At 35.5% G+C, this 14,525-nt stretch overlaps 1 protein-coding gene across 2 annotated transcripts in view; it reads right to left on the bottom strand.

Moving 5' to 3' along the window:
* Positions 1-14,525, bottom strand: part of APC (adenomatous polyposis coli) — a 219,452-nt gene that overhangs the window by 140,970 nt on the left and 63,957 nt on the right. Inside the window, exon 1 of one of the 2 annotated variants that reach the window (XM_006875510.1) lies at positions 13,108-13,174. The exons of the other annotated variant lie outside the window; for it this stretch is intronic. The gene's annotated coding sequence lies outside the window, so the exon portion shown is untranslated. Of the gene's footprint in view, positions 1-13,107; positions 13,175-14,525 lie in introns of those variants that run through there. 2 annotated transcript variants of the gene reach the window in all.

Below are 14,525 nucleotides of genomic sequence, written 5' to 3'. Positions count from 1 at the left end.
GAGAAGTGCATAAGCAGAGTGTGGGACCTTATCCAGAGAAGCAGTGAAGCCAGAGATGGAGGCAGAGATGGGGACATGGAGAAAGGGAATAGCTGGGGACTCTAGATTCATGGGAAGAGAAGGACTAAGAGCTGGTGGCCAGGAAGCAGACTTGCAGAATGGTGCCCTTTGGAGGTGTAAATTATTATATATGCCCGAATGGTTTTTCTCTTTTAAAAAAAGCTAAAGTGAATAAAGAGAAATACTGTTAACTGATGGTACATGGAGAGGATTATAATCATTGTAGTGAAACAAAGTGTATGATTTGTCAAATGTAAAACTGATGATCTGCCCTGTAAACTTTTATTCTATCAACAATAAAAACCTTAAAAAACAAACAAACAAAGGCTAAATGTTAACAAGTCCTTTTATATTGAACTAGTAGAATAAAAGAAAAGGTAGTAAAATAAAATAGATAGATGCACACAAATATACAGGTTATAATCTTACAGTATTATAAGAACTATATGGAGAGTAAGAGGAGAAGCTACTCAAAGTGTTTAACTCCTTCAATGAGCATTAAATATTGGATCTCCCCACTCCCTTTCTAGAATATCAATCATTAAAACTGAAGCACTTTCTGCTACAGAAAGCAGAGTGTTTTGTGTATTTTTATAGAGGAATAAAAGATACTTCATGGTAAAATACTCAAATAATCTTTAAGGATTGTTGCAGCCATCCTCTCTTAACTCAAAATAACTTTTGTGCAAAGCATCAAATTTTTTTAAATGCCTTTTCATATGAATTTTTCATCAAGTACATTTTAGTTCTCATCAACATATATCAAGTCATTAAACAACATTCAGAAAGAAAATCAAAACATGTGGCCACATTGTAGTTGTGTCTTATGCAATGAAGAAAAGTTCGGAATGCATCATTTTATCAGGGGCATGCAGACAGCCCAATTTGTTTTTCTGTTGCAATGATGCACCCACCATTTTTCCCACAGCTCACTCAGCTGGATTAGATAATTCACTGTAATGGCCACACAGAACTCAAGTGTGTAGGCGCACCCCACTCTGTAAGCAAGCCTCCTTCCCACAGTCACTCAGCTTTACTTGCTTTGTGGGCTGGGAAGTTCAGTACTCTGTCTCATGCTCTGGCTCTTGGTTCTGCTGATGATGCTCCTCTGCAATGGTTCAATGCACTGGAATTGCAGGGTCTAAAGAATATGCCCCGTTGCTGGCTCTTCTTCAACAGTAGTGAGATCACCTATTCCTGCTCTGAGATGTCTCATTCTACGAATGCTAGAGTTCCCAGTTCTTACAATCACAACGAACTCTGTTAACTGCTCACAATTGAACCATATAATCCTATCAACATCTCCCATTTTCTCTTACCCACACCCAGTAAAAACATTTGGTGGGAGTTACAAAAACTATGGGTAAAAGAACCATATGAAATAATTCACTGAACTGCAGTAGCTGAGATGTCATTAAAGATACTGCTCACCCCATAAGTGGAGGGTTGGGAAGAAAAAAGCAAAATGACTGATAACTAGACTTTTATCCAAATATTCACTAAAAACAAATATATAAGTATTATAAAAAAAAATTACGGTAGGAAGGCAAAAAATTGTTTGGGGAGGCAAAGGATATTTGATTAAAATTAAACACAGAAGTAAATACATAAACAAGGGTGAAATTCCTCTGTTATTGATGAAAAGAGATAAGTTTCTTACCTAGGACTTAACATTCAAAAATAGGATAATGTTAGAAAGTTTTGATTACATAAAAGTAAAACACACAAAAATCAGCTGAAACGACAAAAAGTTACACATAACAAATGCTATGGAAGAAAAAATTTTAAAACATGAGTAAAAAATATCCACAAGCTATCATACTGAGTACTGGTGTGCTGCTGTAAGATACTGTCCACGATTGCAACGTCAGTTTGAACCGCAATATTGGCAGTTCAAACCTACTACCATCCAATCCTCACAACCCTTACGCAGGCTCTCTATGAATTCGAACCAACTGAACAGCAGATAACAATAACAACAATAACACAGACAAAAGGTTAGTAAGAGAATTAAGCATTTACTTTGCCCTTTTCAATTTGAAATATACCACATAGGCCTTCAAACAGTAGTGGAGAAGAAGTTTCTCTCTATGGAAATTTCCTTATTATCTATTCCAGCTAATTAAGAAAAGGGAGAAATAGAATTAAAAATTTACTACAAAGCAACCTCTGGACTGATCATCATCAATGGATGCTAACAAACATGCATTTCCTGATGGTTGAAAGACACCATCACCTATAAAGCTTGTTTTGCCAAAAAACAGCTGCATTGCTAAAAATCATCAATCTGATCTAGTCTCTAAATCAGTGCTGTCCAATATAAATTTAATACAAACCATATGTGTACTTTGCCATCTTTAAACATTTCTTTAATATTTTTTATATTAAGAAAACAGGTGAAATTCATTTTAAACAAACACAAAAGGCCAATTGTTTGCTATTGATGAGTGATTCTGACTCATGGATACCCCATGTGTAGCAGAATAGTTTTCAGTGGCTGGTTTTCTAGATGTAGACCACCATACATCTTTCTTCCAAAACACCACTGAGTGGATTCAAATCACAATTTTTGAGTTAACAGCCAAGCTCATTAACCATTTTTATTATCCAGGAACCAAATATGTCAAAAATACTATTGCAATATTTTAAAATTAAGACTTCATTTACATTTCCCCCCCTACTAAGTCTTTAAAATCTGGTGTGTATAATTTATATTCACCAAACAAACTACCAAACCTGGTGCTATCAAAGTGGATTCCAACTCCTGGCGACCTCACGAACATTTCAGTTCAGACTAGCAATATTTTAAGTTGCAGTGCTCAATAGTTAATATCTGTCCATTGGCTGTTATATTAGACAGAATAGCTATAAATTATACTACTAGATTTATAGGAAAAACAAAGGCTACAGGAGCATGTTAAATTGTATTACAAATTTCAGCCAGCAAGCAACTCTATAAAGCTAACCACCCAATTTTTCAATAATTAAATTGTGACGTAAAGGTGGGGAAAAAAGGTCAAAATCTAAAGATTAAATATAAGAAATGTATTAATCAATCTCAATACGTGGAGCTATTTTGGATCTATATCCAAACAAACTTTTTCAAAAAAAAGTGTGTGTGTGAATATGAAATTTATGGAACCATTAAAAACATCTGGACACTGAATGGGTATTTTGATGGTACCATTAAACAATTACTTTAAACTAGACTGAGATGTGATAAATCCTTAAGTCCTTACATTTTGAGATACAGACTGGAATATTTCAAATTAAATGGTATGTTGCTTAATATCTATTTCAAATTAATATGGAAGCTCCGTGAGGGAAAAAGGTAGTATGAGCTCATCTAAAATTCCAATCCCTTCCACACAATTATCCAAAAAAGCAACTAGAAATCTGTACTTAATTCTGTAAAAACTAAAACAAAATAAGGATAAGCTTTAAAAAGTAGGAAAATACATTATTTTCACTATCACTACCACTCCTGGTGCAGTAGCCTCCAGACGACTAAAGAAATGACCAGCTGACCCACAATTCTCTTGTGCACAAAGAAAGGTCCTGGTCTATGGTTCTGAAGCAAACAGAAAAGGTCTTATTAGTGGACTGCTCAAGGTATATATTCTAATTAGTCTGGGAGTGGTCTGAAGTACTGACACCTCAGTCTGGCCCAAATCAGAGCTATCTCAGAATTGGAGAAAGAGCAGGGATAAAGACTGAATGTTGTTCTGGCCTAAGGATGGACTAATTAGTGTGTCATTTCAAACCATACAACTCCTTTGTGTCTTGTTTCCTATGTGCGCTATATGCAAGTTATAGGGTTGTGAGTTATTTGGAAAAATAGTTAACTAGTGAAAACTGTTTGCCTTGAGTATTGTGCTCTTTAAGAAATACCTATATGGGATCAAATTAACAGCAGCAATTCTAAAGAACAGATAGGAAGCAGGAGCAGTGAATTTACGTTAATTGGAAACAACTTGAAAAAGGAGGGTAAGAATGGATGGACAGCTCAAAAAATGTAATCAATGTCCCCAAATTGAATTATATGTATATGCAGAAATCGTTAAACTGATGCTATGTTCTGCTGTGTATATTAATACATAACAACAACAACAAAAACAGGCAGAGTGGCAGAATGAATTTTTAAAAAACCATGATCCATCTATATACTATCTACAATAAAACCCACATCTTAGGGCCAAAGATACAAATAGATTTAAAGTGAAAAGAATAGGGGGAAAAAAACAAACACTTAATGCAAATAGTAACCAAAAGAAAGTTGAGGTAATTTTAATACCAGATGAAAAGATTTAGTAAAAATCTTTTATAAGTAGCAAAGAAGAACATTATGTAATGATGAAACCGTCAGTTATTAAGAAATAACAAGGGTAATTTAAAAAGTATTGCTACTAGGGTTTCAGTTCATACATGCATGGGTTTACTTAAAACATAATGTGTTTAAACGTGTTTTCTGCAATCAGTGGATGACTGCAGAAAAGCTATCTCAGTAACATACTTGTCTTAGTCTCGTTGTTCTTAAGTGTCATCGAGTCAATTCTGACCCACAGCAACCCTGTATAGGGTTTCCAAGGAGCAGCTGGTGAGTTTGAACCACTGACCTTGCAGTTCAAACGGATTTGCAGTCTGGTGCATTAACCCACCATGGTGTCACACCAGGACCCCTTTGCCCCTAAGATGTAGTTCCTTAGTTTCATTAGGATGCCCTTTTTAAAAAAAATACACAAACAGGTCCAATAAAAATAGTGGCTTCTGAGGGGTTCTGATGGGTCAGTTAAATGCAAGTCAGAGAAGTCAGCTCAGATGGTTAAGGCAAATTACAAAGGCGTCTTCTTGCAAGATTTTCTAGAAAAACACATAGTGATCATGAGGGCGTATTAGGAAGAAATTTTGAGGAAAAGGCTGAAAATGGTTGTGCCCAGGAATTTTTTCCCCCATCATGACAATGCACCAGAGCCCATTCTTCTAGAGTAGCAATACCTGTCCTAGGAGAATTTCCCTGGGAAATCTTACCACAGCCACCCTATAGCCTTGAACTTACCCTTTTAGACTTCTTTTTGTTCTCCAAACTCAAAGAACATTGAAAGGGAACATGACTGGGGTCCCTTGAGGATGCCAAAACTACCATTTTGATGTATTTTAAATCAAAGAGTGCAGAGTTATTTGGAGGAGGGTTTGAAAGATGGAAACATGACTTCAGAAGTGTAGCTACCTATATAGAGGGTATGATGAGAATCAACAGCCTCATATTTTGATATTTTTGTTTAATAAGGGTCCTAGTATGGCACTATAGGATAAGCACTAGACTGCTAACCAGAAGGTTAGCAGTTCAAACTCACCAGAGCTCCTTGGAAACCCTAACTCAGGTTGCTATGAGTTAGAATCAACTCAAAAAGCACTTAACAACAACAACAAAGGCGCTGATTTTGTACAGTACATTTTGTCTTACCCTCATATATATGCAGCACCTCACATCAGAGTTGTACAGTCATAATTAAGGAGTTTTGGTGCTACTATACGTACAGCACTCAGCAGTTAAGAGAGAGGCTGGTAGTTCAAATCTACGCAGTAAGTGCCAGAGAAAGACCTGCTGATCTGCTTCCAGAAAGATTTTAACCAAGAAAACCCTAAAGGACAGTTCTACTCTGTCACACAGGGTTGATGCTTGCCAAAATCAACTTGATGGTACCTAACAACAGTTGGGATTTCTTTAAACCATTTTCAATAATGGATATACACGAAGAAAAATGACAAATTAAGAAATAAAGGAGCTAACATGATAAACAAGAACAGGCATATATAAGGCCACTCTACTCAATAATATATATATATATATATATAGTTGTTGTTGTTGTTAAGTGCCGTCGAGTCGGTTCCGACCCATAGCAACCCTGTATATATATATATTTTTTGCAGGATAAACACTGGACTGCAAGGTCTGTTTGAACCACAAGGTCGATAGTTCAAATTCACCACCCGTTCCTCAAAAATACTATAAAGGGTCACTATGAGTCAGAACTGACTCAATAGCACTTAACAACAACAACTATGCATGCAGATCATTCTTCAGGATAAACCATAAGTTAGATCAAGAGCAAGGCTCAATACATTTTAAATATACTGAAACCATGCAAAGTATCTTCTCTGACTACAATGGAATACAGCTAGAAATTAGCAAAAGAAAAACTGAAAAATACAGAAATATGTGGTAATTAAGCAATATACTACTAAACAATCAATGGGCTAGGAAAAGAGAGCTATCAAAAAGTACTTACAAGTCAAATGAAAATGAAAGCACAACATACTAAAATTTATAGGACACAGTGAAGACAGTGTTCAGAAAGAAATTCCGTTATCCCTACATTAAAAAAGAAGAAAAATAGCAAATCAGTAACCTAACTTTACATTTTGAGGAATTAGAAAGAAGGAAATAAAAATGAGTGAACCATCCAAAAGCTACCAGAAAGAAGGAAATAACAAAGAAGATCAGAGCAGCATAAATGAAGTAAGAGAATAGCGAAACAGTCAATGAAACCAGAAGCTGATTTTTTGAAAAATGAATCACTAACAAATTGTTAGCAAGACCAACAAAGAAAAAGAAGGAAGAGATGCAACTATCTAAAATTAGGAAACATAATGGGGACACTACAACTGACTACAGAAATAAAAGAATCATAAGAGAATTCTATGAACAATTGTGGGGGCGGTGGTGATGTTAAGTGCCATCATGTCGGCTCCGATTCATAGTGACGCTGCAAAGGGCTTCTGAGGAACTGCTGACCTTGAGATTAGTAAGTAGTCTAGTGCTTATCCTACAGTGCCATACAAGGACAATTATATGCTAACAAATGGGATAACTTAGACAAAATGAAAAATTTGAAGAAATATATAAACTCTTTCTGTTTTTGATTTCAGAATATACAGATCTCAACAGACTCACAACACATAAAGAGATTGAAACAGTAATAAAAGACCTCTCAACAAATTAAGGTCTAGGACCATATGGTTTCCCAGGGGAAGTCTACCAAACATTTATACAAGTGACTCAAATTCTTCAGAAACTTTTCCAAATGATAAAAGAGGGAATACGTCCTAACTTAGTTTTTAAGACTAAGTTTACCCTGAAAACAAAACCAAAGATACCACAAGAAAATGACATGAAACATAGACATAAAAATCCTCAATAAAATACTAGAAAACCAAATCCAAAATCATGTTAAAAGGATCATACAACATTATCAAGTGAGATTTATTCTAGAAACAAAAGAGTTATTCAACATTAGAAAACCACTGCAACACACAAAATTAATAGAACAAAGGCAAAGAACCAAATGATCAGCTCAATTAGTGAAGAAAATCTAACACCTTCAAAACAAAACACTTGAAACCAGGACTAGACAAAAAATTGCTCAGTATAATAAAAGGCACTTATGAGCAGTTTGAAAAGGAAATTAGGGAAGCAACTCCATTTACAATAGCATCTAAAAGAACAGAAGGTTTAGGAATAAATTTAACTAGGGATGCAACAGATTTATACATAGAAAACAAGAAAACATGGCTGAAAGAAACAAAACCACCTCAATAAATGAAGGAACATTCCAGGCTCATGGGTCAAAAGACTAAATATAACATTATTAAACGTTAATATCACCTAAAGCAATCTGTAGATTAATGTAATCTACATCAAAATTCTAACAGTCTTCTTTGCAGAAATGGAGAAGTCAATATTAACATTTATATGGAACTGCAAGAGGTTCCTATAATTGCCACCAAGTTGTCTCCTGCTCATGACAACGCCATGTATGTCATAGCAGAACTGCACTCTACAGAATTTTCAACAGCTTATTTTTTGGTAGTAGATTGCCAGGTCTTTCTTACCAAGTGCCTCTAGGTGGACTAAAGCCTCCAACCTCTGGTTAGCATCCCAACATATAAGTGTTTACATCACCCAAGGAGTCTTTGTACATCAGATTCTTAAGGGGATCTGAACATATCAGAAAGTTTCTACCTGGTAATAAACCAAAGGAAACCTACTGCCCTAGTGGATTCAACTCATAGCAATCCAACAAAGGGTTCTGAGACTGTAAATCTTGACAGGAGCTGAAAGCCTCATCCTTCTCCTGAGGAGGAGCTGGTGGGTTTAAAATGCTGATCTTGCAATTAGCAGTCTAGTGCTTATCCTATAGTGCCTATGAGGACTCCTTATCTAGTATAAAAATACACCTATTTTACAATAAATGCAATATACTAAGACTACCATCATTAGTATTTTAAAGAAACATGGTTGATGGCAAGAAAAAAAAAATGTATTAAACAGAAAACGCTTATCACTATGTCTTATAGAATCCATTCTATATTTTTGAGAAAACAACTATTATTTGAGATGTCACATGCACTAAAACAAGGCTGATGGTATCCTCTATTGGGATCAAGAACCAGATTATTGACCATTAAAGCTAGAAGATAAAATATTTCATCTATTTTTCCTGTTTTACATTTAAGACCCTTAGCACTTCAAAAGTAATTTACTTTTCAGAATTATCTTTGACTCCAAGAATATTTTACAACAAGGTATGTTGTTTCAAACTATAACATTCCTCTACATTAGAAGATATTTCCGATTATACAGTTGATAACATGAGGGTCATTAGTGGTGCCCACCCATCATATAAGGGGCTGTTTCAAAGGTAAGTTAAAAAAAGATATCGTTACAAAATCATAGAAAACTTTATTAAACAAAAACATCAACATGTACAGCTATTGTTTTCAACAAATCCTCCATCAAGGTCTATACACTTCTGAAGACAGTGTTTTTATCGCTCTAAGACCTTTCCGAAAAATTCTGTGTTCTGTGATTTATACCATGTTAAAACAGCAGTTTGGCATTCTTTAATAACTTAAATCATGTTCCTTTTAAATGGGTAAAAACAGTGCTAAAGGGTGGATGGGTAAGGTTTCCAAATGAAATTCGTGAACTACAGCATTCACTTGATATCCTTGAAGAATGAGCAGATGCATTATCATGACAGAAAAAATTCCTAGGCACAACTTTCCTAGCCTTTTTCTCACCAATGCAATTTTCAATTTTCATGAAACTTTTCATAGTTCATGTGGTCATCCTGTGTCCTTTGAGAAAAAGCAACCAAAATTACTCCTTTGGAATCCCCCCAAAACTGTCACCATAACCTTCTGAACTGACCTCTTTACTTGAACTTTACTAACCCAGTAGATCCCTTTGGAAGTCACTGTTTTGATTGGAACTTGCTCTCAGGATCATATTGGTAAATCCAACACTCATACCTGGTTACAATTCATTCCATAAAACCATCAATAGTTTCAGTCTTGTTTAAAAGACCGATGGAAAGATGAGCTGATTTTTACACAATGCTTTTTTTTTTTTTTGAAGGCACCCTAATGAGAGTAAAACAAGTATATTAATGAGGGAATTTGCCTGCAATGATATCACTGATTAAACAGACATGTTTTGCTTGGGAAAAAAACCCATGCATGGCTAAAAGGAAATCCCAAGAACAATAATTTTTTACTTATCTTTATATATGTATTAAATACTATATAAGAATCACATTTTCAACACAAGATGAAAAGATAACTCACAAAAAGTACAAGTTATAGCTGCAGTGACAACTTCATGAATTTCCTTTTCTTTTTACAGTGGCCCTGAAGCAGGATTCATGTATTTTGAAACAGGAGGCAACTGCAGATGCAGACCTTAATTTATGGTACTAGTACATATCAAGCAATTCAACTTTTTCTTGTAAAGTCATGGCTTTTCTCTGCTTATCTGAATCACTTCCAACATCACTAGTGGCACTCCAAATAGGTCCCACGATGTTATTCAATGCTTACAGAATTGCAGTAAACAAGGTGAAAAATACACAAGAACAGCAAGAGACCACTTTTTATTATTATATGCAATTTACTGGAGAGACTAACTGCTCACACTGAGATGATTAACGTCACATGACATTAAAAAAAAAATCCATGTATAATATATGTGGGCTATGTCTTTCAATCCCATGTTCTTCCACAGTCAACTGTATAAACCTTTAAAAGACCCTTGTTCGTTGGTAAGTGTTGTTGACTCAATTCTGACTCATAGCAACCCTATACAAGGTTTCCAAGGAGTATGTGTTAGGTTTGAACAGCCAACTTTGTAGTTTGTAGTCCAGTGCTTATTCTATAGCATTGCATTAGGAGTTCATTTCATACTATGTTGTTGTTAAATGCCGTCAAGTTGGTTCTGACTTACAGAGACCCTGTATAGGGTTTCTGAGGAGCAACTGGTGAGTTTGAACTGCCGACTTTGTGGTTCACAGGCCAGTGTTGATCCTATAGCGCGATACCACGAGTCCATTTCATATCACAGAAGGAATACAACCAACTTTTATTTTGGTTCTTGATTTTTACTTCAGAAAACCATTTCAATCTAGTGCTGATCTTTTTTTTTTTTTTTTTTTTTAGCTTATTATTGTGAATTGAATGATTTACAGAAAAATCATCAGTTCCATGTTCAGCAAACCATACACCTTGTTTCATCTCAATGGTTACAACCCCCTCCCTGCACCAACATTTACCACACTTCCTCCCTATGGCTCCCATTTACATCTTATATTTCACAAATGATGAAAGCAAAAATATCTGATATACACTTACAAAACAAAACTATATTCATTTAAATGTCCAAAGGAATGCTATTCTATTTAGAAGTCTCCGTAGACAAATAAAATAAGTTTAAAAAAATTTATTATAGTGTCACTATGAAAACTGCTGTCTCTCCATTTGTTCAGCAACTGGGTATTTTATAAAGAATTCTTATGTAACAATGAAAAATACACAATTAAATAATATGTCTTTTTTTATTTGACAAATGACTTGTCGGTAATTTATATTGCTTTCCAAATAATTTCTGGGATTATTTATTATTCTGTATGTTTTTAGATCTTTAAAAGCATAAGCTTAACTATATTATTTCGGTGTACAATAAGAGACAGTATAGAATAGGTTTATTGCTGTTCACACTAGAGTTAGAAGACTTAAATTCTTTCTATTCTTATATAATACATGACCTTGGATAAAGTCATAACATACCTGATTAGGAGAACTCCAACCTCTAAAATGGAAATATGCTACAAAGAGCTAGCTGTTTACATGAGAAAATGAGATAATCCATGTGAAAACAAGAATTTTATAAACTCTCAAGAACTATAGTAATTAGGATTCAAAGAACTACATAAACTATTAAAGTTGTTTGGAATTTTAAAGTGACATCTTTAATTCTACTAATTCTCATCAAATTTTAATAAGAAACCATAAGAACAACTAACTAATATTCAATAATAAAATAATTTGTTTAAAAAAAATTTTTAAGGTTTTTTTTTTTTTCTGGTATAAATGAATATAATTACCTCAAGTTAATCAAATAAAATTTTATAGTCTACTTATTCAAGCCTGACTTCTGATTCTGGGAAAAAATTAATGAAACAAAATGAAAGGTTCTTGGAATACTTTCTATTACATTGATCCTGAAGGATTTTACAAAGCCACTGCCATCCTTGGTCAAGGAGTAGGGAGGTGTGGCAGGTTGGCTACCAAAAATGAACATAAAGATAAGGCATTTAAAACCTCACACTGAAAACTTATGTTTTCAAACACTAAAGGAAAGGGGGAAAATAAGTACAATAAACACATTTTATATCAACAGTATATTTTAAGAATATTCACTAAACAGAAATATAGCTAAATTAAGAGCCATTGTGCTTTATTTTAAAATATTTACATCTATATTTTATTCAATGATATCTAAAAGTGACCAAAGAGTAACGCAAAATTAAAAATAAATCCACTCAATGCCAATCAATCAGTAGTTCTTATGTATTATGTTATCAGTGAAAACAGAGTAGTATAATTTAAAAACAATTTTTACAAAGTAATTTACATGACAAAGTGATCTATTGTTGAATGACCTAATTAATGACATAAAAGCTACACTAACAAAGGAAAAGACTCACTGCCTCATACATAATTTATTAAGATTTCCTATAGAATTTATGTTAAATCTAATAATTTGAACATCTCTTCTGTGATGTAGAATCAAAGTGACACTCCACTATCCACATATTCATACTCTGATATTTTTCCTACTTTAAAAAACTAATTTTTTTCCCTCTTATTCAGGTTGCAATTACAAACTACAGCTTCTTGCAAAGGGGCTTCTACTAGCAGCAATGCTGCAGGGTTTCTTATTGCTCTGCAGTTGTCTTTTCAGCTTAGCACAGAAAAAAGCACTGCTGCAGTCACCAGCAAAAATCCACTATCACTGCGTCTTCCAACTAACAAAGACACTGGAACCTTTTTGCCACACTATGTGTAGGGAGTTTGCTTAGATGCTTTACAAAAGCAGGAATGCTACTGGTGACCAAAATTTCATCAATCAACCAAAAACACCATTGAAAGCTTTGCAGTACCTGCCTCCTGCTCTTCGTCCTCTCCAGTATCCCTGCTTTACATTAGATGTACATTTGGCATCAGCAGAAGCTTTGTGTCCCCTCCCTTACAGATACCACTGCATGTGTCCTTGGGCCGCCTCCCCCCCCCCCCCAGGAAAAGAAGCCTTTCAATGGACCAGAGCTTTTGCTCTTCGCCATGAATATGCTTCATTCTTTGTTGTACCCTACCCGTTTCCTTAGATACTGTTATTCCACTCTACTCTGTCAACAGGCATTATAAAAACAAAAACCCCTTCTAGCTTAAAAAACATCTCTTTCTCACCAAAGGCGCCCCCTTAACACTTCCACCCCTCCCCCTTCTTCCTCTCCTGTCAAAAATTCTGGATCAGAAGCACACAAAATCCATCTCCTGTACTGCAGTAGCGGGGGGGAAACGCCCCTGTCTCCTTGCTTGGCATGTGGCAGTGGACTCCATGCCAAGGAAAGGCCACCGGCTTCAGACAGCGCAAGGAAAAATCGCCCCCTCCCCCCAAGAAAGTCTGGCCATAGTGGCTCCTGCACCTACCCCATTTCCGAACCCGGCAGCACCTCCATTCCGTCTCCAGTGACACCCCGGCCGGCTGCGCCAATACAGCCACATGTCGGTCATGTGTGCCCACGCCCAGCCAATCGGCGGGTCTCCGAAGGAAATGAGGAGCGCCCTGGTCCCCATCCAGTAGATTACTCAGCTGCTGCTACCAGACCCACACTCTGCAGCAGGGCGCAGGACCCCACCCCTCCGCACAGCCTGCGGAGTCCCAGCCAGGCACCAAGTCCTCAATGCTTCTACCCACGCCAACCCACAGAAACTAAAGGTAGCTGACTTGTATAGTAGGGTGGGGTGGATGAGATCCATAGGACAGAAAGATTAGCATGAAATGCTAGATAAAGGTGAATGGGCAAGTAATAAATTACACCTCATTCCTAATACTTACATGTTAGCAGCATATCCATTTGCCACCAAGTTGACCTGTCAGCAGCAGAGACTGACAATTCTATTGTCTTGTATTACAACAAATAATTTTACATTAGAAACCACTGACTTGCTAGGCAAATTACTAGAATACGCTTGAATTAAAAATACGATTTTCAGAAAAGCTATAATGGCAGCATAATATAATGCTCTGTCACATGGGTCTGGGTACAATTTTGTTTCTGTTACTCTGCTAGCTGTGCAACCTTATTCACTTAACTTCTCAGTACTCCAGTTCCCTATGAAATAGGAATAGAATGGAATTGTCGTTGTTGTTGTTGTTGTTGTTAAGTGCTGTCGAGTCAGTTCCAACACATATCAACCCTGTATAGGGTTCTCGAGGAGCGACTGGTTTGTGAGCTTGAACCACTGACCTTGTGTATCTGGCGCATTAACCCACAGCACCACATCAGGACTCCAGAATGGCATAGAGGAAGTTAATGTATAACAATCAATATTTAGAGCAGTCCCTTGCACATAGTAAGTGTTCACTAAGTGTCTGCCACTATTAATCTGAATTTAGTATTATTTTAATGCATTCTATTTAATCTACATTCCTTTAAAATATAACCAATTGATCTTAAATTATTAATTTTATGAGCTAGAAGATCAAATTCTAAATTACAAAGAATTTAAAGTAGATTCACAGTTCTGTTTTAAATGGGGGGAAATCAGTTTAGATTTCAAGTTTTAAAGAATATTAAACTAGGTTTTTATATAAAGTATATTTTTCTTAAATTTTTAAATTACTAGTTACAGTAAACTATTAAATACCATGTTCAGGGAAATTCCAATTTATTAAAAACTACATATACTATGTGCGTATATGTGTGTTTGTGTATATATATATGAAATAAAGGAAATATAAAATGATCTATTTGATTCAACCTTACATAATCTCTTCAGAGGACTATGGAGCCCTTGTAGCATAGTAGTTATGGGACTTGGCAGCAAAACCAAAGATCAGCAGT

The sequence above is a fragment of the Chrysochloris asiatica genome, unplaced genomic scaffold (genome assembly GCF_000296735.1).
Source record: "Chrysochloris asiatica unplaced genomic scaffold, ChrAsi1.0 scaffold00330, whole genome shotgun sequence".
In the NCBI taxonomy this organism is placed as follows: Eukaryota; Metazoa; Chordata; class Mammalia; order Afrosoricida; family Chrysochloridae; genus Chrysochloris; species Chrysochloris asiatica.
Note: the sequence above shows the minus strand (reverse complement) of the source record. Positions and strands in the feature narration are given on the sequence as shown.